Here is a 22322-nt window from a genome sequence, read left to right on the forward strand (position 1 = left end):
ACACATTTTCCATGGGAGACAGGTCTGGACTGCAGGCGGGCCAGGAAAGTACCCGCACTCTTTTTTTACGGAGCCACGCTGTTGTAACACTTGTCTTGCTGAAATAAGCAGGGGGTTCTATGATAACGTTGCTTGGATGACAACATATGTGTCTCCAAAACCTGTATAGACCATTCAGCATTAATGGTGCCTTCACAGATGTGTAAGTTACCCATGCCTTGGGCACTAATACACCCCCATACCATCACACATGCTGGCTTTTGAACTTTGCGTCTATAACAATCCGAATGGTTATTTTCCTCTTTGTTCTGGAGGACACCACGTCCTCTGTGTCCAAATATAATTTGAAATGTGGACTTGTCAGACCACAGAACACCTTTTCACTTTGCATCAGTCCATCTTAGATGAGCTTGGGCCCAGCCAAGCCGGCGGCGTTTCAGGATTTGTTGATAAATGGGTTTTGCTTTGCATAGTAGAGTTTTAACTTGCACTTACAGATAAAGCAACCGACTGTAGTGACTGGTAGAAATTTTATGAAGTGTTCCTGAGCCCATGTGGTGATATCCTTTACACACCGATGTCGGTTTTTCATGCAGGGATCAGAAGTTCGTAATATCATCGCTTATGTGCAGTGATTTCTCCAGATTCTCTGAACTTTTTGATGATTTTACGGACCGTAGATGGTAAAATCCCTAAATTCCTTGCAATAGCTCGTTGAGAAATGTTCTAAAACTGTTCGACAATTTGCTTACAAAGTGGTGACTCTCGCCCCATCCTTGTTTGTGAATTACTTAACATTTCATGGAAGCTGCTTTATACCCAATCATGGCACCCACCTGTTCCCAATTAGCCTGCACACCTGTGGGATGTTCCAAGTAAGTGTTTGATGAGCATTCCTCAACTTTATCAGTATTTATTGCCACCTTTCCCAACTTTTTTTTACGTGTTGCTGGTATACAATTTTAAAGTTAATGATTATTTGCAAAAAAAAAATGTTTATGAGTTTGAACATCAAATATGTTGTCTTTGTAGCATATTCAACTGCGCTATGATGACAACATATGTTGTTCCAAAACCTGTATGTACCTTTCAGCATTAATGGTGCCTTCACAGATGTGTAAGTTACCCATGCCTTGGGCACTAATGCACCCCCATACCATCACACATGCTGGCTTTTCGACTTTGCGTCGATAACAGTCTGGATGGTTCGCTTCCACTTTGGTCCGGATGACACCATGTCGAATATTTCCCGAAAAATTTGAAATGTGGACTCGTCAGACCACAGAACACTTTTACACTTTGCATCAGTCCATCTTAGATGATCTCAGGCCCAGAGAAAGTGGTGGCGTTTCTGGATGTTGTTGATAAATGGCTTTCGCTTTGCATAATAGAGCTTTAACTTGCACTTATAGATGTAGCGACCAACTGTATTTAGTGACGGTGGTTTTCTGAAGTGTTCCTGAGCCCATGTGGTGATATCCTTTAGAGATTGATGTCGGTTTTTGATACAGTCGAAGGTCACGGTCATTCAATGTTGGTTTCGGGCATGCCGCTTACGTGGAGTGATTTCTCCAGATTCTCTGAACCTTTTGATGATATTATGGAGCGTAGATGTTGAAATCCCTAAATTTCTTGCAATTGCACTTTGAGAAAGGTTGTTCTTAAACTGTTTGACTATTTGCTCACGCAGTTGTGGACAAAGGGGTGTACCTCGCCCCATCCTTTCTTGTGAAAGACTGAGCATTTTTTGGGAAGCTGTTTTTATACCCAATCATGGCACCCACCTGTTCCCAATTAGTCTGCACACCTGTGGGATGTTCCAAATAAGTGTTTGATGAGCATTCCTCAACTTGATCAGTATTTGTTGCCACCTTTCCCAACTTCTTTGTCACGTGTTGCTGGCATCAAATTCTAAAGTTAATGATTATTAACAGTTTGAACATCAAATATGTTGTCTTTGTAGCATATTCAACTGAATATGGGTTGAAAAAGATTTGCAAATCATTGTATTCTGTTTATATTTACATCTAACACCATTTCCCGACTTGTTTGTAAAATGAAGTGGCGGGCACACATCTGGCCCCCGGGCCTTGAGTTTGACACCTGTGTGATTTTTGAGTGTTTCTTCCAGCTGGGACCAGGCGTGTAAAAGGGAATGTGATATCTCCAGTCCCAAAAAAAAAAAAAAAAAATACGGGCTCTGCCAGAGCACGTCTGAAAGGTGGTGCTCAACCTCCAGTAATCCATTTGTGGCGCTCGACAAATCTGTAGTTCTTTAGGAGGTCTTGAAGGGTAATTGACACCACTACTCTGTGGCCTTACGTGCACTCAAGGTCACGTCTTTAAAGAGCAGCAAATTCCTTCCTGGCAGAACTTAGTGGGTCAGCAACCAGAAGGCATTTGGAGAAGCATTCCTTCAATGCCTTCTTCTTCCAACTTCTTTGACGACAGTAAGCCCGTAAAAACATCTAATGTCATTTCACACTCAGGATAGAAGTGTGTGCTGTTACACTTTTACATTGTCGTTCAGTGGATTTCAGCTCTGTGCTCAGCTTGCGACAAAAGCACTTTATCATTCCGCCTACACGCTGCCTGTGCTGAAGGGCATTACAGAGGCAGGCTGCTAAGTAACATTTGGAAGGACTCATTTCTACTCATGATTTGGCGGAGCTCGACCACGCTTTATGCGCCTTTAATCGCCCGAAGAACATGACATTTCTTTGTCCGCTTCTCCTTAACTGTAATTACCTGTGTGAATAGTAGAGATAAAGTAAGACCTGCTTAAGAGAAAATGTTTACAAAAAAAAGAAAGAAATAAAGCATTACACGGTCTAGCTCCATCCTATCTTGCCGATTGTATTGTACCATATGTCCCGGCAAGAAATCTGCGTTCAAAGGACTCCGGCTTGTTAGTGATTCCCAAAGCCCAAAAAAAGTCTGCGGGCTATAGAGCGTTTTCCGTTCGGGCTCCAGTACTCTGGAATGCCCTCCCGGTAACAGTTCGAGATGCCACCTCAGTAGAAGCATTTAAGTCTCACCTTAAAACTCATTTGTATACTGTAGCCTTTAAATAGACTCCCTTTTTAGACCAGTTGATCTGCTGTTTCTTTTCTTTTTCTTCTATGTCCCACTCTCCCCTGTGGAGGGGGTCCGGTCCGATCCGGTGGCCATGTACTGCTTGCCTGTGTATCGGCTGGGGACATCTCTGCGCTGCTGATCCGCCTCGACATCTCTGCGCTGCTGAGCCGCCTCCGCTTGGGATGGTTTCCTGCTGGCTCCGCTGTGAACGGGACTCTCGCTGCTGAGTTGGACCCGCTTTGGACTGGACTCTCGCGACTGTGTTGGATCCATTGTGGATTGAACTTTCACAGTATCATGTTAGACCCGCTCGACATCCATTGCTTTCCTCCTCTCTAAGGTTCTCATAATCATTATTGTCACAGACGTCCCACTGGATCATTATTGTCACCGATGTCCCACTGGGTGTGAGTTTTCCTTGCCCTTATGTGGGCCTACCGAGGATGTCGTGGTGGTTTGTGCAGCCCTTTGAGACACTAGTGATTTAGGGCTATATAAGTAAACATTGATTGATTGATTGATTGATATACCGTATTTTTCGGATTATAAGTCGCTCCGGAGTATAAATCGTACTGGCCGAAAATGCATAATAAGGAAGGAAAACAACATATATAGGTCACACTCAAGAGGTGGGTAGAGTAGCCAGAAATTGGATGACAGGGGATGCAAAACCATAACAGTTCAATACTTTTTCATAACATGGTCACTACTGCCTACTTTGTCTTGTTATATTCTTATTTTATTGTTATATTTTTATTCCCATTTTTGCTTTTTATTTTTATTGTTATTGTAATATTTTTTCTATTTTGTTTCCATTTATACCCCCATTATTCACTTTTTAAATTCGAACTCAACTCAGTACACTGCTGCTGGAATTTTAATTTTCCTGCAGGAACTCTCCTGAAGGAATCAAAAAAGTACTATCTATCTTTCTATCTACAGGCCAAAAGTTTGGACACACCTTGTTTTCTTTATTTTCATGACTATTTACATTGTAGATTGTCACTGGAGGCATCAAAACTATGAATGAACACATGTGGAGTTATGTACTTAACAAAAAAACATGTTTTATATTCTACTTTCTTCAAAATAGCCACCCTTTGCTGTGGTTACTTTTTCGCACACTCTTTGCATTCTCTCAATGAGCTTGAAGAGGTAGTCACCTGAAATGGTTTTCACTTCACAGAACACACAAGAACAGATACCAATATGTAACAAAATGTGGTTCTGAATAAGAGGCCCCCCCTTTAAATAATCCTATTTCACATTAAAGTCTCATGCTGTCAGGAAGCTGGACAAGGCAAAATGTATTTCTCCAGTGTTGAAGGGAGTTTAAAAACAACTTTTAAAATGTATTTTATACATGAAGTCAGATCAATGTGCAGGATGCTTTGCTTCATGGAAAGTACATTTTGTAGATCCCATTTCCTCTGTGCACAAATGGCAGCGATACAGCGGAATGTCTCCTAATGACTGGAGTACATTAGTACGTCTACAAACCTTTTGACGGGCTCTGAGTGGACAAGAGCAGCATCGGTCATCACTTTCATCCAGGACTCCATCTCTTTGGCCGTGTCAGTGCAAAAGTAGTATGTTCGCATGTTGGGATGTGTCGCCTGTCATGACAATGAACAAATGTCTGGAAGAGAGAGAGAGAAGGCGTGTCATGCCCAGATCACAGTTAATTCAAATAACAATGGCTCAAACAGGCTGTATCAGTCCTGGCAAGTTAGGCAAATACAAACCCTGTTTCCATATGAGTTGGGAAATTGTGTTAGATGTAAATATAAACAGAATACAATGATTTGCCAATCCTTTTCAAGCCATATTCAGTTGAATATGCTACAAAGACAACATTTTTTTTGTGTGCAAATAATCATTAACTTTAGAATTTGATGCAAGCAACACGTGACAAAGAAGTTGGGAAAGGTGGCAATAAATATTGATAAAGTTGAGGAATGCACTTATTTGGAACATCCCTCAGGTGTGCAGGCTAATTGGGAACAGGTGGGTGTCTTGATTGGCTATAAAAACAGCTTCCCAAAAAATGCTCAGTCTTTCACAAGAAAGGATGGGGCGAGGTACACCCCTTTGTCCACAACTGCGTAAGCAAATAGTCAAACTGTTTAAGAACAACGTTTCTCAAAGTGCAATTGCAAGAAATTTAGGGATTTCAACATCTACGCTCCATAATATCACCAAAAGTTTCAAAGAATCTGGAGAAATCACTCCACGTAAGCGGCATGGCCGGAAACCAACATTGAATGACCGTGACCTTCCATCCCTCAGACGGCACTGTATCAAAAACCGACATCAATCTCTAAAGGATATCACCACATGGGCTCAGGAACACTTCAGACAGCCACTGTCACTAAATACAGTTTGTCGCTACATCTGTAAGTGCAAGTTAAAGCTCTACTATGCAAAGCGAAAGCCATTTATCAACAACATCCAGAAACGCTGCCAGCTTCTCTGTGCCCGAGATCATCTAAGATGGACTGATGCAAAGTGGAAAGGTGTTCTGTGGTCTGACGAGTCCACATTTCAAATTGTTTTGGAAATATTTGACATGGAGTCATCCGGACCAAAGGGGAAGCGAACCATCCAGAATGTTATCGACGCAAAGTTGAAAAGCCAGCATGTGTGATGGTATGGGGGTGCATTAGTGCCCAAGGCATGGGTAACTTACACATCTGTGAAGGCACCATTAATGCTGAAAAGTACATACAGGTTTTGGAACAACATATGCTGCCATCTAAGCGCCGTCTTTTTCATGGACGCCCCTGCTTATTTCAGCAAGACAATGCAGAGCCACATTCAGCACGTGTTACAACAGCGTGGCTTTGTAAAAAAAGAGTGCGGGTACTTTCCTGGCCCGCCTGCAGTGCAGACCTGTCTCCCATGGAAAATGTGTGGTGCATTATGAAGCGTAAAATACGACTGAAGCTCTACATAAAACAAGAATGGGAGAGAATTCCACTTTCAAAGCTTCAACAATTAGTTTCCTCAGTTCCCAAACGTTTATTGAGTGTTGTTAAAAGAAAAGGTGATGTAACAGAGTGGTGAACATGCCCTTTCCCAACTACTTTGGCACGTGTTGCAGCCATGAAATTCTAAGTTCATTATTATTTTCCCAAAAAATTAAAGTTTATGAGTTTAAATTCATATTCAACTGAATATGGGTTAAAAAGGATTTGCAAACAATGTATTCTGTTTTTATTTACATCCAACACAATTTCCCAACTCATATGGGAACAGGGTTTGTATGAAGAGAAATGGTGGTGAGAATATACTGTATTTTCCGACTCATAGGCCGCACCAGAGCGGATCTAGTCAGGTCTATTTTCATACAAAAGGCACATTAAAGGGGTCTGATTACGATTTATTTTTCTAAATGTAAAAGACTTCCTTGTGGTCTACATAACATCTAATGTTGGTTCTTTGGTCTAAATCAGGGGTCGGCAACCCAAAATGTTGAAAGAGCCATATTGGACCAAGAATACAAAAACAAATCTGTCTGGAGCCGCAAAAAATTAAAAGCTATATTACATACAGATAGTGTGTCATGAGAGATCAATTGAATTATGAGGACTTAAATGAAACTAGGCTTCACGGTGGCAGAGGGGTTAGTGCGTCTGCCTCACAATACGAAGGTCCTGCAGTCCTGGGTTCAATCCCGGGCTCAGGATCTTTCTGTGTGGAGTTTGCATGTTCTCCCCGTGACTGTGTGGGTTCCCTCTGGGAACTCCGGCTTCCTCCCACCTCCAAGGACATGCAACCTGGGGATAGGCCCCTCCCACCTCCAAAGACACGCACCTGGGGATAGGCCCCTCCCACCTCCAAAGACATGCACCTGGGGATAGGCCCCTCCCACCTCCAAGGACATGCAACCTGGGGATAGGCCCCTCCCACCTCCAAAGACACGCACCTGGGGATAGGCCCCTCCCACCTCCAAAGACACGCACCTGGGGATAGGCCCCTCCCACCTCCAAAAACATGCACCTGGGGATAGGTTGATTGGCAACACTTAATTGGCCCGAGTGTGTGAATGTGAGTGTGAATGTTGTCTGTCTATCTGTGTTGGCCCGGCGATGAGGTGGCGACTTGTCCAGGGTGTAATACGCCTTCCGCTCGATTGTAGCTGAGATGGGCGCCGGCGCCCCCCGCGACCCCAAAAAAGGGAATAAGCGGTAGAAAATGGATGGATGGAGGGATGGATAAATGAAATTAAATGAGCTCAAATATAGCTACAAATGAGGCATAATGATGCAATGTGTACATATTGCTAACCTAAATAGCATGTTAGCATCGATTAGCTTGCAGTCATGCAGTGACCAAATATGTCTGATTAGCACTCCACACAAGTCAAAACTCACCTTTGTGCATTCATGCACAACGTTAAAGTTTGGTGGACAAAATGAGTCATAAAAAGAAGTGGTATAAAACACGTCTTAGAAAGTCGGAGAAAGTTATACATGTAAATACACTACGGTGAGTTCAAGGACCGCCAAAATTAGTAGGACAAAGCGGCGCTCGCCTAATACTCGAACCAGTAAAGTATGTTTAATATAAACAGTGTGCTTTATAACAATTAGGGAGGTTTGTGTCATGTTTATCCTACATAAACCGTATTAAAACAAACAAAAAAAAAATTTCCCCTCATCTTTTCCCATTTTTTATATATTTTTGAAAAAGCTCCAGAGAGCCACTAGGGCGCAAGCGGCTCCAAAGCCGCGGGTTGCCGACCCCCGGTCTAAATGTTGCATGGATGATGTTCTGCGGGTTATCTTTAAGTTGCTTTCTGACAGTCGCTTCAGGATGCGCCGCTTTGTGGGCCGTCTTATTTACGTGCCTCAACTTCGACAGTGTCTTCTCCTTGTTGTAGCAGTGTAGCGTGCAAGGACGGGAGTGGAAAAAGTGTTAAAAGATGGCGCTAACTGTTTTAATGACATTCAGACTTTAACTTCAACAAATAACGGAGGAGTGTCTCCTCAGCCGTGGTTCACTAGTAAAATCGTCCGACCCAAACTATCGAAAAACTAAAGTTCCGTGGGTGAATTATGTAAACCCTATACACTGGTAGTTTTTAGCGCTTTCATAGCAAGATACAAGTTAGAACTTTACGCTCCTTCATATTAGAAATTGCAACAGTGGAGGATAAATGCCCCAAAGCAAGAAAATAGAGAAAGAGAAGACGTTGTCGACACAGACTACGATGGCGGATTCGCGCAAATTTTCAGGACTTATGCAGATCCCAAATACAGATCAGCAGGTACCAGAAGGTAAGAAAAGTTGGTTTTGCATAGTATTGCAAAACAAAACGGCAGTTAATATGTCTACTAATGGCTGCCATTTTGCGGTCCTTATACACACACCATAGTAATAGTCGTATGTTGAGAATCCATCAAGTGGTGCGGCTTCATAGCTTAGCCATAATGTACCTGTTGTGTACCTGTTTTTATTTAGTATTTATTTATTTATTTTATTGCGCTCTGTTTGTGTTGTGTTTGCTCGTTTTTCTTGTTATCTTTTAACCTGCCTATTGTAAAGCACTTTGGCTACCCCTGTGGTAAACTTTAAATGTGCTTTAGAAATAAAGTTGATTTGATTTGACGAACCAAAGTCGTACTAAAACATTTTGACGGATTTTTGTGCACCATGTGTAATGTTCTATATTTTAAAATAATAATAATAATACATTTTACTTATAAGGCGCCTCTCTGGGCACTCAAGGACACCGTACAAAAACAATAAAATCAAATTGGATAAAAACGACAACAACAACAACAAAGATAGATGAAATAAGATGATTTTGAAATGTTCCATTTTCAATGGAACATTTAAAGTTGTGGTGTTGTTTACTGGTGTCATCTTGCAGTCTACATGTACCGTATTTCCTTGAATTGCCGCTGGGTATATAGTATGCGCCTGCCTAGAATTACTGCCGGGTCAAACTCGTTTCGCACAATATTACTTTTATTAGCGCATGTCTAGAATTTCCGCCGGGTCAAACTCGTCACGTCAGGAGTGACACTTCACCTGTCATCATTTTCAAAATGGAGGAGGCTGATTTCAATCATTTGAAATCGCATAAAGGGAAGAAGATTAAGAGCTATTCAGTAGGATTTAAGGTCCAAGCTATTGAATATGCTAAAAAGAACAGTAAGCAGCTATGTTTTATTAATATACCGTAGCTGTGTGTGTCAAATATGAGTCATTAAATGACTCCCGCCTCCTGGTGGTAGAGGGCGCTAGTGATCCTTCTTGCGACTACTCGGCTGCAGAAGAAGTGACAACAAGCAGCAAGAGTGAGCAGCGATCGTTTATTTTTTCCTCTCGCTTGCACTTTTAACATGGAGGATTACATATCTAAAATAAAACAGTTTTCTAAACTGGACTTTCAATCCAAGCAGGAGGTAATAAAGGAAGATCTCCATCGAGACAAAGAGACTTTTAAAACTGAAGAATGATAAAGAAGACTTTTATAAACAAGTTATCGATGCTTTTGATCAGAAGGAGCTGCGCATGGACTTCATTTATAAGTAAAGGTAAGACCATAATAAAGTTTTTTTTATTAAATGTGCTTTTCATGATGGTATCCTTACATCACACTCAAATTTATAAGCACAGGCCTAAATTTACCGCATGCCTTTGGTAAGCGCCGGAGTGAGAAGAGGTTTTAAATTAATTAGCGCCCCGGCGGCAATTCAAGGAAATACGGTATCTCTTATGTGTGACTACTATCTAATGGTCACACTTGTCATCACACCATGTACCAATTAAAATAGCTTCGAGGTCGGTAACCACAACCAGAATTATTCCATACATTAGGCGCACCGGCTGATAAGGCGCACTGTTGATTTTTGAGAAAATCAAAGGATTTTAAGTGCGCCTTATAGTCCGACAAATATGGTATCCCAGCTGTGAATCAACCTCCACTTACCATGCTGTGGATCACATTGCAGCCCGGCTGGTCTGATGCCTCGCAGCCAGCAGAGCGAGAGAGAAAGAGAACAATTAGTGAACAACCTTAATATCCCTACTCTCCGCTTCCAGAATAAACCGCCACTACCACAGCGTCTAAGAACATGATGCAGAGAATTTAAAACGGGTAATATGCATTCAAGAAGTCCTGCCCTCTTCTAGCATACCCCAACTGCCTCTTAAAAGGCAAGGTTAAAGAAGAAGTGTGGTTGGAGCCCTTCCACAGACTCCTCGGTGTCTGTGTTTGGTTGTGCTTGGCAGGAGAACTCCTTGACTCTCAAGTTTATGAAGAACCCAGAATCCAAAACTGTGAGCTCTTGAAATATGAGCGCTGCCATGTAACTCAGGGATTTCCCGATCATCACATGACTTTGATTACTACGTCCTGACACAGTCCTTGGGGACTGTGTGACTTCTGCGGTGCTTTTTTGTGTACTTCCGGATCTGCCTCCTGGGAGCTTTTTGGCCATGGAGACCAGCTGCTGGGTCTCTGCCACACCAGAGTCGGTTTGGAGTGACTGGAGGAGATGCGGATGAAGGGACAGGAGCTGCAGGGCTAGTACTGAGCGCCGGGACGGACAAGCTTCACAGTGTCTTGGCTGTATGAGCAGGTATCGGACACCTCAGTATCCTTAAGACGCATCCTCGCTCATCCATGCAGACTGGACACTGGTTGCTTTGTTGGGTCTGCTCCTGGCCATGCTCCCTCCACCCCAGCAGACGATGGCGCTGAACACCGCAAAAGCCACCACAGTGGATATGTGTCTTTTACTTTTTATTCATAGCTGTATATACAAACCCCGTTTCCATATGAGTTGGGAAATTCTGTTAAAAGTAAATATAAACGGAATATAATGATTTGCAAATCCTTTTCAACCCATATTCAGTTGAATATGCTACAAAGACAACATATTTGATGTTCAAACTCATAAACATTATTTTTTTTGCAAATAATCATTAACTTAGAATTTCATGGCTGCAACACGTGCCAAAATAGTTGGGAAAGGGCATGTTCACCACTGTGTTACATCACCTTTTCTTTTAACAACACTCAATAAACGTTTGGGAACTGAGGAAACTAATTGCTGAAGCTTTGAAATTGGAATTATTTCCCATTCTTGTTTTATGTAGAGCTTCAGTCGTTCAACAGTCCGGGGTCTCCGCTGTCGTATTTTACGCTTCATAATGCGCCACACATTTTCCATGGAAGACAGGTCTGGACTCTTTTTTTATGAAGCCACGCTGTTGTAACACGTGCTGAATGTGGCTTGGCATTGTCTTGCTGAAATAAGCAGGGGCGTCCATGAAAAAGACAGCGCTCCAATGGCAGCATATGTTTTTCCAAAACCTGTGTGGACCTTTCAGCATTATTGGTGCCTTCACAGATGTGTAAGTTACCCATGCCTTGGGCACTAATGCACCCCCATACCATCACAGATGCTGGCTTTTCAACTTTGCGTCGATAACAGTCTGGATGGTTCGCTTCCCCTTTGGTCCGGATGACTCGATGTCGAATATTTCCAAAAACAATTTGAAATGTGGACTTGTCAGACCACAGAACACTTTTTCCACTCTGCATCAGTCCATCTTAGATGATCTCGGGCACAGAGAAGCCGGCCGCAATTCTGGATGTTGTTGATAATTGGCTTTCGCTTTGCATAATAGAGCTTTAACTTGCACTTACAGATGCAGCGATGAACTGTATTTAGTGACAGTGGTTTTCTGAAGTGTTCCTGAGCCCATGTGGTGATATCCTTCAGAGATTGATGTCGTTTTTTTATACAGTGCCGTCTGAGGGGTCGAAGGTCACGGTCATTCAATGTTGCCGCTTACGTGGAGTGATTTCTCCAGATTCTCTGAACCTTTTGATGATATTATGGAGCGTAGATGTTGAAATCCCTAAATTTCTTGCAATTGCACTTTGAGAAAGGTTGTTCTTAAACTGTTTGACTATTTGCTCACGCAGTTGTGGACAAAGGGGTGTACCTCGCCCCATCCTTTCTTGTGAAAGACTGAGCATTTTTTGGGAAGCTGTTTTTATACCCAATCATGGCACCCACCTGTTCCCAGTGGGATGTTCCACAAAGGGGTTTGATGAGCATTCCTCAACTTTATCAGTATTTATTGCCACCTTTCCCTACTTCTTTGTCACGTGTTGCTGGCATCAAATTCCAAAGTTAATGATTATTTGCAAAATAAATAAAATAAAAAATGTTTTATCAGTTTGAACATCAAATATGTTGTCTTTGTAGCATATTCAACTGAATATGGGTTGAAAAGGATTTGCAAATCATTGTATTCTGTTTATATTTACATCTAACACAATTTCTGGTTGCATCAGCTCTGCTCTTTTAATGTCCTTTGTGTTCTTTGATGTTTCACATGTAAGAGGTATGTGTGCTTTGGCTATGAGTTGTTTTTTCCCTTGGCCTCAGTCTGGACCCCCTCTCCAGGGACCCGGCCTGAGACCATTTTTTCTTTCTCCCCCCCCATTGTTTACCTGTCTTTCACGTTTTTTGTAAGGGGTGCCGGAAGTTGGCAGACCCGTCAGTGATCCTGTTCTGTCTCCCTGTAATGTTTGTCTGATCTTGAATGGGATTGTGCTGAAAATGTTTATTTCCCCTCGGGGATTAATAAAAGTATTTCTGATTGTGACATCTGTGACAGCATTAAGGGTTGCTTTCGCTGTACAATTAGTAGTTCTCCCCAGCACTCATCCCTGAAATGTTCTGATGGTGAAAGCACTGACCTTGAAGGCATACTTCCTGTTGATATTATCCTCCACAGACAGCATGGATATATGGAAGCTTGGTAGGAGGATGCTGCCAAGGATCCCCTCCTCTTTTTCATCTGCAACACAAAAGCCTCTCATATCAGTTACCTGAGGACAAAAGTTGCTAAATGTGTTGGGAATGATGAGATCAATCCAATCCACTTTATTTGTGTAGCAGATTTAAACAACATACCATATTTCCTTGAATTGCCGCCGGGGCGCTAATTAATTTAAAACCTCTTCTCACTCCGGCGTTTACCAAAGGCATGCGGTAAATTTAGGCCTGCGCTTATAAATTTGAGTGTGATGTAAGGATACTATCATGAAAAGCACACTTAATAAAAAAAAGTTATTATGGTCTTACCTTTACTTATAAATGAAGTCCATGCGCAGCTCCTTCTGATCAAAAGCATCGATAACTTGTTTATAGAAGTCTTCCTTATCTTTCTTCAGTTTTAAAAGTCTCTCTGTCTCGATGGAGATCTTCCTTTAGTACCTCCTGCTTCGATTGAAAGTCCAGTTTAGAAAACTGTTTCATTTTAGATATGTAATCCTCCATGTTAAAAGTGCAAGCGAGAGGAAAAAATAAATGATTGCTGCTTGTTGTCACTTCTTCTGCAGCCGAGTAGTCGCAAGAAGGATCACTAGCGCCCTCTACCACCAGGAGGCGGGAGTCATTTAATGACTCATATTTGACACACGCAGCTACGGTATATTAATAAAACATAGCTGCTTACTGTTCTTTTTAGCATATTCAATAGCTTGGACCTTAAATCCTACTGAATAGCTCTTAATCTTCTTCCCTTTATGCGATTTCAAATGATTGAAATCAGCCTCCTCCATTTTGAAAATGATGACAGGTGAAGTGTCACTCCTGACGTGACGAGTTTGACCCGGTGGAAATTCTAGGCATATGCTAATTATTTGGCGAAACGAGTTTGACCCGGCGGAAATTCTAGACATGTGCTAATAAAAATAATATTTTGCGAAAGGAGTTTGACCCGGCAGTAATTCCAGGCAGGAGCATACTGTATACCCGGCGGCAATTCAAGGAAATACGGTATAAGTCAGAAAAGACCAAATTCATCATGAGTCCTCTCTGAGTGTTAGCAAAACTTTTTTAAAAGAAATACAAACTTAGTAAAAAACAAAAAAAACAAATGCAGTGCAGTTAATGGAAACGATGAGCATAGATTGCAAGTCCTATGCCGCACTAATCCTCATTAAGTTTGCAGACGCGGCTCCACATTGACAATAAAGCACTCGCCACATGGGGGATTGCACATTGAGCTCAGCGTTTAAAGAAAAGAACTGAAACTCCCATCTCGATGCCTGCAGTCTGCTGCACACACCAGACAGTGTGCAGGACAACAAAACACATGTTCAGCACATCCAATGACATGAACTAGAGATGCCCGATGATGGCTTTTTTGCCCATATCCGATATTCTGATATTGTCCAACTCTTAATTAAGGATTCCGATATCAACCGATTCCTATATAAACAGTGGTGGAATTAACACATTATTATGCCTCATTTTGTTGTGATGCCCCGCTGGATGCATTAAAAAATGTAACAAAGTTTTCCAAAATAAAACAACTCAAGTTATGGAAAAAAATGCCAACATGGCACTGTCATATTTATTATTGAAGTCACAAAGTGTATTATTTTTTATTAACATGCCTCAAAACGGCAGCTTGGAATTTGGGACATGCTCTCTCTGAGAGAGCATGAGGAGGTTTAGGTGGGCGGGGCTGGGGGGTGTATATTGTAGCGTCCCGCAAGAGTTAGTGCTGCAAGGGTTTCTGGGTATTTGTTCTCTTGTATTTATGTTGTGTTACGGTGCGGATGTTCTCCCGAAATGTGTTTGCCATTCTTGTTTGGTGTGGGTTCACAGTGTGGAGCATATTTGTTGACGTATTATTGAAGTCAAAAAGTGCATTATTTTGGTTAACATGCCTCAAAACAGCAGCTTGGAATTTGGGACATGCTCTCCCTGAGAGAGCATGAGGAGGTTGAGGTGGACAGGGCTGGGGGTGTATGTTGTAGCATCCTGAAAAAGTTAGTGCTGCAACGGGGTCTGGAAATTAGTTCTGTTGTGTTTATGTTGAGTTACGGTGTGGATGTTCTCCAGAAAAGTGTTTGTCATTTTTGTTTGATGTGGGTTCACAGTGTGGCGCATATTTGTTGACTTATTATTGAAGTCAAAAAGTGCATTATTTTGGTTAACATGCCTCAAAACAGCAGCTTGGAATTTGGGACATGCTCTCCCTGAGAGAGCATGAGGAGGTTGAGGTGTGCAGGGCTGCGGGTGGCAGGGGGTGTATGTTGTAGCGTCCTGAAAAAGTTAGTGCAGCAAGGGATTCTGGGAATTAGTTCTGTTGTGTTTATGTTGTGTTACGGTGCGGATGTTCTCCCGAAATGTGTTTGTCATTCTTGTTTGGTGTGGGTTCACAGTGTGGCGCATATTTTTTGACTTATTATTGAAGTCAAAAAGTGCATTATTTTGGTTAACATGCGTCAAAACAGCAGCTTGGAATTTGGGACATGCTCTCCCTGAGAGAGCATGAGGAGGTTGAGGTGGGCAAGGCTGGGTGTGGCAGGGGGTGTATGTTGTAGCGTCCTGAAAAAGTTAGTGCTGCAAGGGGTTCTGGAAATTAGTTCTGTTGTGTTTATGTTGGGTTACGGTGTGGATGTTCTCCCGAAAAGTGTTTGTCATTCTTGTTTGGTGTGGGTTCACAGTGTGGCGCATATTTTTTGACTTATTATTGAAGTCAAAAAGTGCATTATTTTGGTTAACATGCCTCAAAACAGCAGCTTGGAATTTGGGACATGCTCTCCCTGAGAGAGCATGAGGAGGTTGAGGTGGGCAGGGCAGGGGGTGTATGTTGTAGCATCCTGAAAAAGTTAGTGCTGCAAGGGGTCTGGAAATGAGTTCGGTTGTGTTTATGTTATGTTACGGTGTGGATGTTCTCCCGAAAGGTGTCATTCTTGTTTGGTGTGGGTTCACAGTGTGGCGCATATTTGTAACAGTGTTAGTTGTTTATACTGCCACCCCTCAGTGTGACCTTTCAGCAAAAATATGGCAATATCGCAAAATGATTAAGTATGACACATAGAATGGACCTGCTAGCCCCGTTTAAATAAGAACATCTCATTTCAGTAGGCCTTTAATGTAATTTAAATGATTATTTTTGTATGAATGAATGTCGTTTATGTCCTCTTCTTTCCGACTTTTGATGAGGAGGTATCAGTCCGCCAGAAATTAGAGACCTGTGTATGTGTTTTGTTTTTCCAACACAGGTGGCCAATAAATGATGAAATGACGGAATGGTGGAGTGTCTTTAATTAAAAAAAACCCTACAAAACGCAGAATAAGACTCACTACATTTGACCAGAAAAATATGTTTTGTTGTGACAGAGACAGGAAGCAGCAAGTTTCACCATGAAAGAAGAAATATCTTGTAAAAGAGTGGAAGCTGAACTGGGCTTGGCATTTACAGGCAACCTCGCAGAATTGTTAAAGAGTGATGACAACCTTCTGCGGAATGGGTTTATTTGACAAGATCAGACCTTCTCCCACTACCTCTAAAGCTCTATTTTCCAAAAACCACGTAGCAACTCGGACATTTACTGGCTCCGAGTTAAGACCGAGAGAGCCTGAGTGCAGTTCAGTTGTTGGATAATCACAACAGAGAGCAGTTGTTTAGGTTTTGATGGAGAGGAGAGCTGATGACCATTCTATCCGATCTCTGCTGATGGATACAATTTCTCAACGTGCTCATGGGAGTAAATCCTCTGGAGCCGCGGTCTCTGCCTGTGGCTTTTGTTGGTCAGCGGGCGGAAAGAAGGCAACAGGATTGTCAGACATGGGAAATGACACAGACTTGATGTCATCCTGATCAGGAGAATGAATGGGTCTGCAATAATTGAGCGAGCAGACTCAGCATCACTGGGATGAGGCTTTCTCTGTAAGCCTTGTTTGGATTCTGGACGGCAAATCTAATTCTTATGTATAATTTATTTTTCGATAGGGAAGTTTTGAGTGTTTGAACTGGCAACAAAAGTGGGATCTGTATTAGTTAAAAAGTTAAAGTACCAATAATTTTCACACACACACTACTAGGTGTGGCAAGATTATTCTCTGCATTTGACCCATCACCCTTGCTCACCCCCTGGGAGGCGAGAGGAGCAGTGAGCAGCCGCGGTGGCCACGCCCGGGAATCATTGTTGGTGATTTAACCCCCGATTCCAAGATTTGATGCTGAGTGCCAAGCAGGGAGGTAACGGCTCCCATTTTTATAGTCTTTGGTATGACTCAGCCGGGGTTTGAACTCACAACCTACCAATGTCAGGGCGGACACTCTAACCCAGGGGTCGGGAACCTTTTTGTCTGAGAGAGCCAAGAAGCTAAATATTTTTAAAATGTATTTCCCTAAGAGCCATATAATGTTTTTTTTAACACTGAACACAACTAACGCGTGCATTTTTAAGTAAGACCAACATTTCCGGAGTAGAATAGGTCTCTTATTCTTTGTATTAACATTGTTATTCTGAAGTTAACTGTGGAGGGGGCGTGGCCTGCGGCCCTGCAGCAAAGCGGGATGTTGCCAGGACCGGCCTCGAAATCAGCGACAGGTGCATAGATGGCCCACCTGAGCCTTGTTATCTAATCACCTGTCGCTCTGTTATAAGCAGCAGCCAGGAGGAGAGACAGGGTTGGGGCTGGAGCCAGAGCGCGAGTGAGGACGAAAGAGAAAAAGACAATTGCTGGAAAGCAACTGAGAGAAAAATAAAATAAAACGATATTGTAACCCTAAAACAGGCTCTCGGTGGTCTGAAGAACCCCCAGGAGGCCAAGCCCCACACTAACCAATGATAAATAAATTACTTCTTACCATTAACGCAACTTTTTGAACATAAAAAAGCATGAGAATGTTTTATATTTTGAACGTTATTTTTAACACCGTGATTACAAGTTGAATTAAAGCTGCAAGCAGCATTGGTCGGGTCCGCCTTTGGCTGCTGCCCCCGAGATCCACGGCCGGATAAGCGTTAGAAGACGCCTTGGAGACACTATTTTGAGAATCTAATGCATTGTGAAAGTAATGCAGTTGTTGTATTGAAGTGAAAATATCAAACATCCTGTTGATTTTTGCTAAAGTATGTTAATTATTAAAATGTAGGTCTAAGTGAGACCTACATAGTGTTTTTTGTTTCATGTCTCTCTGACATTCTTACCGGAAGTTACAAGCAGTTTTATCTGTGTTTTCTTCCTAGGAGCAGTTTGTCCGTGTTGTATTCCTAGGGGGGCGGTAGAGCGCAATTTTGAGTTTTGAGGTTACGTTTTTTCATCAGATCGCAATTTTTGCCAGACCTGATGTGTGTGTCAAGTTTGGGGTTCTTTGAAGGCGCGTAAAATCAAAACCTGAGAACTTATCAAAACTCTGTTCTATACTTTTAATCAGAAGGGTTCAATCTCTCTCCTGTGCGAGTTTGAAGCCAAAACAACAAACGCACTCAGAGGAGATAATGTTTGAAGAAAGGTGACCGGTTTTTACAAAACATTTGTTTTGAAGGGGGGATTGCAAACTTCCTGTTGATTTTTTTGGGGGGTTGCCAATCTATGAAATGTAGGTCTAAGCGAGACCTACATAGAGGTTTTTGTTTCATGTCTCTCCGACATTCTTACCGGAAGTTACAAGCAATTTTGTCTGTTTTCTTCCTAGGAGCAGTTTTTCCCGTGTTTTATTCAAAAATAACACTAGAGCGCAATTTTGAGTTTTGGGGTTTGTTTTTTTCATTAGATCGCAATATTCGCCAGTCCTTATGTGTGCGCCAAGTTTGGTGACTTTTGAAGCATTTTAAAGGGGTCAAATTACAGCGCAAAGAGGCAAAAATTGCATTTTTTGCGAACATTTTATTTTGAAGGGGTTTTTGCCAACTTCCTGTAGATTTTTGCTGAAAGAAGTGAGTGTATGAAAATTGGGTCTAAGTCAGACCTACATAGGAGTTTTTGTTTTATGTCGCTATGACATTCCTAACAGAAGTTACATGCAGTTTTGTCTGTCATTTTTTCCTAGGGGGCGCTAGAGTGCAATTTTCATTTTGGGGGATTGGTTGCTTAATATGTTGGGAAGGTTTGCTATACCGACGTGTGTGTCAAATTTGGTGAGTTTTGAAGCATGTCAAATTACAGCGTGTAGGTGCGGAATAATAATAAAACACAGCAGTTTCAATAGGGTCCTTGGCCCATGGCAAAGGACTCCTGTGGAGTCTTTTGCCATGGGCCAAGGACCCTAATAATTCATTACTTATCGTGTTAAGCAATGTCAGCTCAGATTTATCCGAGAGCCAGATGCAGTCATCAAAAGAGCCACATCTGGCTCTAGAGCCATAGGTTCCCTACCCCTGCTCTAACCACTAACAGGTGCGGTGTGCAGTGTAAACGGGGTCAAAAGGATTGATGATAGTGACATGGTCAGCTTTAAAGGAATAAATCCATTTGACCTCAACACATTGTCGTTTAAGCGCCATTAATCATTCATCGACAAGAAATGGGGAAGGTGAATAGTAGATTAAAGGCCTACTGAAAGCCACTACTAGCGACCACGCAGTCTGATAGTTTATATATCAATGATGAAATATTAACATTGCAACACATGCCAATACGGCCGCTTTAGTTTACTAAAATGCAATTTTTAAATTTCGCACTGAAATATCCTGCTGAAATGTCTCGGTATGACGAGGACATTTTGTTCCAGCATCATTCCCAGCTATAAGTCGTCTGTTTTCATCGCGAAATTCCACAGTATTCTGGACATATGTGTTGCTGAATCTTTTGCAATTTGTTCAATGAACAATGGAGACATCAAAGAAGAAAGATGTAGGTGGGAAGCGGTGTATTGCGACCGCCTTTAGCAACACAAACACAGCCGGTGTTTCATTGTTTACATTCCCGGAAGATGACAGTCAAGCTTTACAGAGATGTCAAGCGAACATGGTTGGATTGGACCAAAAAACACAAAGTACAGTTTATTATGCAGCGATCATTTCGAAAGATCGTGTTTCGAAGAGGGTCCCGTGCGAAGGGCAGAAATGGACATCGCGACCATCCGTCGACTGGTGCTGAAGAAAGGTGCGGGGCCGACCTTCAGGTTGTACAGGTACGACCACATAATCTCACTAAAACACTAGTAACACAATAAGCAGATAAGAGATTTTCCAGAATTTTCCTAGTAAATGTGTCTAATAACATCAAAATCGCTCCCACTGCCCTCGTCTTTTTTTTTTCTTTCTAGTCCTCCACTCTCACTTTCCTCATCCACGAATCTTTCATCCTCGCTCAAATTAATGGGGAAATCGTCGCTTTCTCGGTCCGAATCGCCCTCGGCGTTGGTGGCCATGATTGTAAACAATGTTCAGATGTGAGGAGCTCCACAACCCGTGACGTCACGCGCACATCGTCTGCTACTTCCGGTACAGGCAAGGCTTTTTTATTAGCGACCAAAAGTTGTGAACTTTATCGTGGATGTTCTCTACTAAATCCTTTCAGCAAAAATATGGCAATATGGCGAAATGATGAAGTATGACACATAGAATGGACCTGCCATCCCCGTTTAAATAAGAACATCTCATTTCAGTAGGCCTTTAAATGTTATGGTGCTTATGTTGATTTAAGTTAAAAGTAGTAATATTCCTGCATGTACCTCTTTTAAATGTGTACGCACACAATGTAGAAAAAAACACCAAAAAAGCAATAGTTACTAACAGAAATGTCCGATAATGGATTTTTTGCCAATATCTGATATCCCGATATTGTCCAACTCTTCATTACCGATTCCGATATCAACCGATATATACAATCGTGGAACACATTATCATTCCTGATTTTATTGTGATGCCCCACTGGATGCATTAAACAATGTAACAAGGTTTTCCAACGTGGCATTTTTTGGCCATGTTGACTTATTATTAAAATCACAAAGTGCATTATTTTGGTTAACATGCCTCAAAACAGCAGCTTGGAATTTGGGACATGCTCTCCCTGAGAGAGCATGAGGAGGTTGAGGTGGGCAGGGCTGGGGGTGCCAGGGGGTGTATGTTGTAGCGTCCCGAAAAAGTTAGTGCTGCAAGGGCTTCTGGGAATTAGTTCTGTTGAGTTTATGTTGGGTTACGGTGTGGATGTTCTCCCGAAAAGTGCTTGTCATTCTTGTTTGGTGTGGGTTCACAGTGTGGCGCATATTTGTAACAGTGTTAAAGCTGTTTATACGGCCACCCTCAGTGTGACCTGTATGGCTGTTGACCAAGTATGCCTTGCATTCACTTGTGTGTGTGAAAAGCCGTAGATGTTATGTGATTGGGCTGCCTTTAAGGTTTATTGGCGCTCTGTACTTCTCCCGACGTCCGTGTACCACTCTGTACAGCAGCGTTTTAAAAGTCATACATTTGACCATGAATTGGTTAAAGTGGACCCCGACTTAAAGGGGAACATTATCACAATTTCAAAAGGGTTAAAAACAATAAAAATCAGTTCCCAGTGGCTTGTTGTATTTTTTGAATTTTTTTTCAAAATTTTAACGGTCCCGGAATATCCCTAAATAAAGCTTTAAAGTGCCTTATTTTCGCTATCTTCGAAACCACTATCCATTTCCCTGTGACGTCATACAGGGCTGCCAATACAAACAACATGGCGGTTACCACAGCAAGATATAGCGACATTAGCTCGGATTCAGACTCGGATTTCAGCGGCTTAAGCGATTCAACAGATTACACATGTATTGAAACAGATGGTCGGAGTATGGAGGCAGATAGCGAAAACGAAATTGAAGAAGAAATTGAAGCTATTGAGCGAATAGCTATTGACGCTATTCGGCCATAGCATGGGTGTACCTAATGAAGTGGCCCATAGCATGGCTGCCTTATTAGCATCGCCGGTAAAATGTGCGGACCAAACGATCAGGACTTTCGCATCTTGTGACACTGGAGCAACTTAAATCCGTCGATTGGTAAGTGTTTGTTTCGCATTAAATGTGGGTATCTAGTTTCAAATGTACATACAGCTAGCGTAAATAGCATGTTGCATCGATTAGGGTAGCATGTTATCGATTAACTGGCAGTCATGCCGTGACCAAATATGTCTGATTAGCACATAAGTCAACAACATCAACAAAACTCACCTTTGTGATTTCGTTGACTATCGTTGCAAATGCATCTGCAGGTTATCCATACATCTCTGTGCCATGTCTGCCTTAGCATCGCCGGTAAAATGTGAAGACACTTTGGTACATTCAATGGGGGTCTGGCGGCAGACACTTTGGCATCTTGGGGCCAGTGGTGCAACTTGAATCCCTCCCTGTTAGTGTTGTTACACCCTCCGACAACACACCCACGAGGCATGATGTCTCCAAGGTTCCAAAAAATAGTCGAAAAAACGGAGAATAACAGAGCTGAGACCCGGTGTTTGTAATGTGTTGAAAATGAAAAT

The 22322-nt window shown here is 42.2% G+C and overlaps 1 pseudogene; it reads right to left on the reverse strand.

Annotated features, from left to right (window-relative positions):
* LOC133562870 (pleckstrin homology domain-containing family A member 5-like) overlaps positions 1-22322 on the reverse strand; it is a 344567-nt pseudogene that overhangs the window by 89737 nt on the left and 232508 nt on the right.

This window comes from Nerophis ophidion, linkage group LG12 (assembly GCF_033978795.1).
Source record: "Nerophis ophidion isolate RoL-2023_Sa linkage group LG12, RoL_Noph_v1.0, whole genome shotgun sequence".
Lineage (NCBI taxonomy): Eukaryota > Metazoa > Chordata > Actinopteri > Syngnathiformes > Syngnathidae > Nerophis > Nerophis ophidion.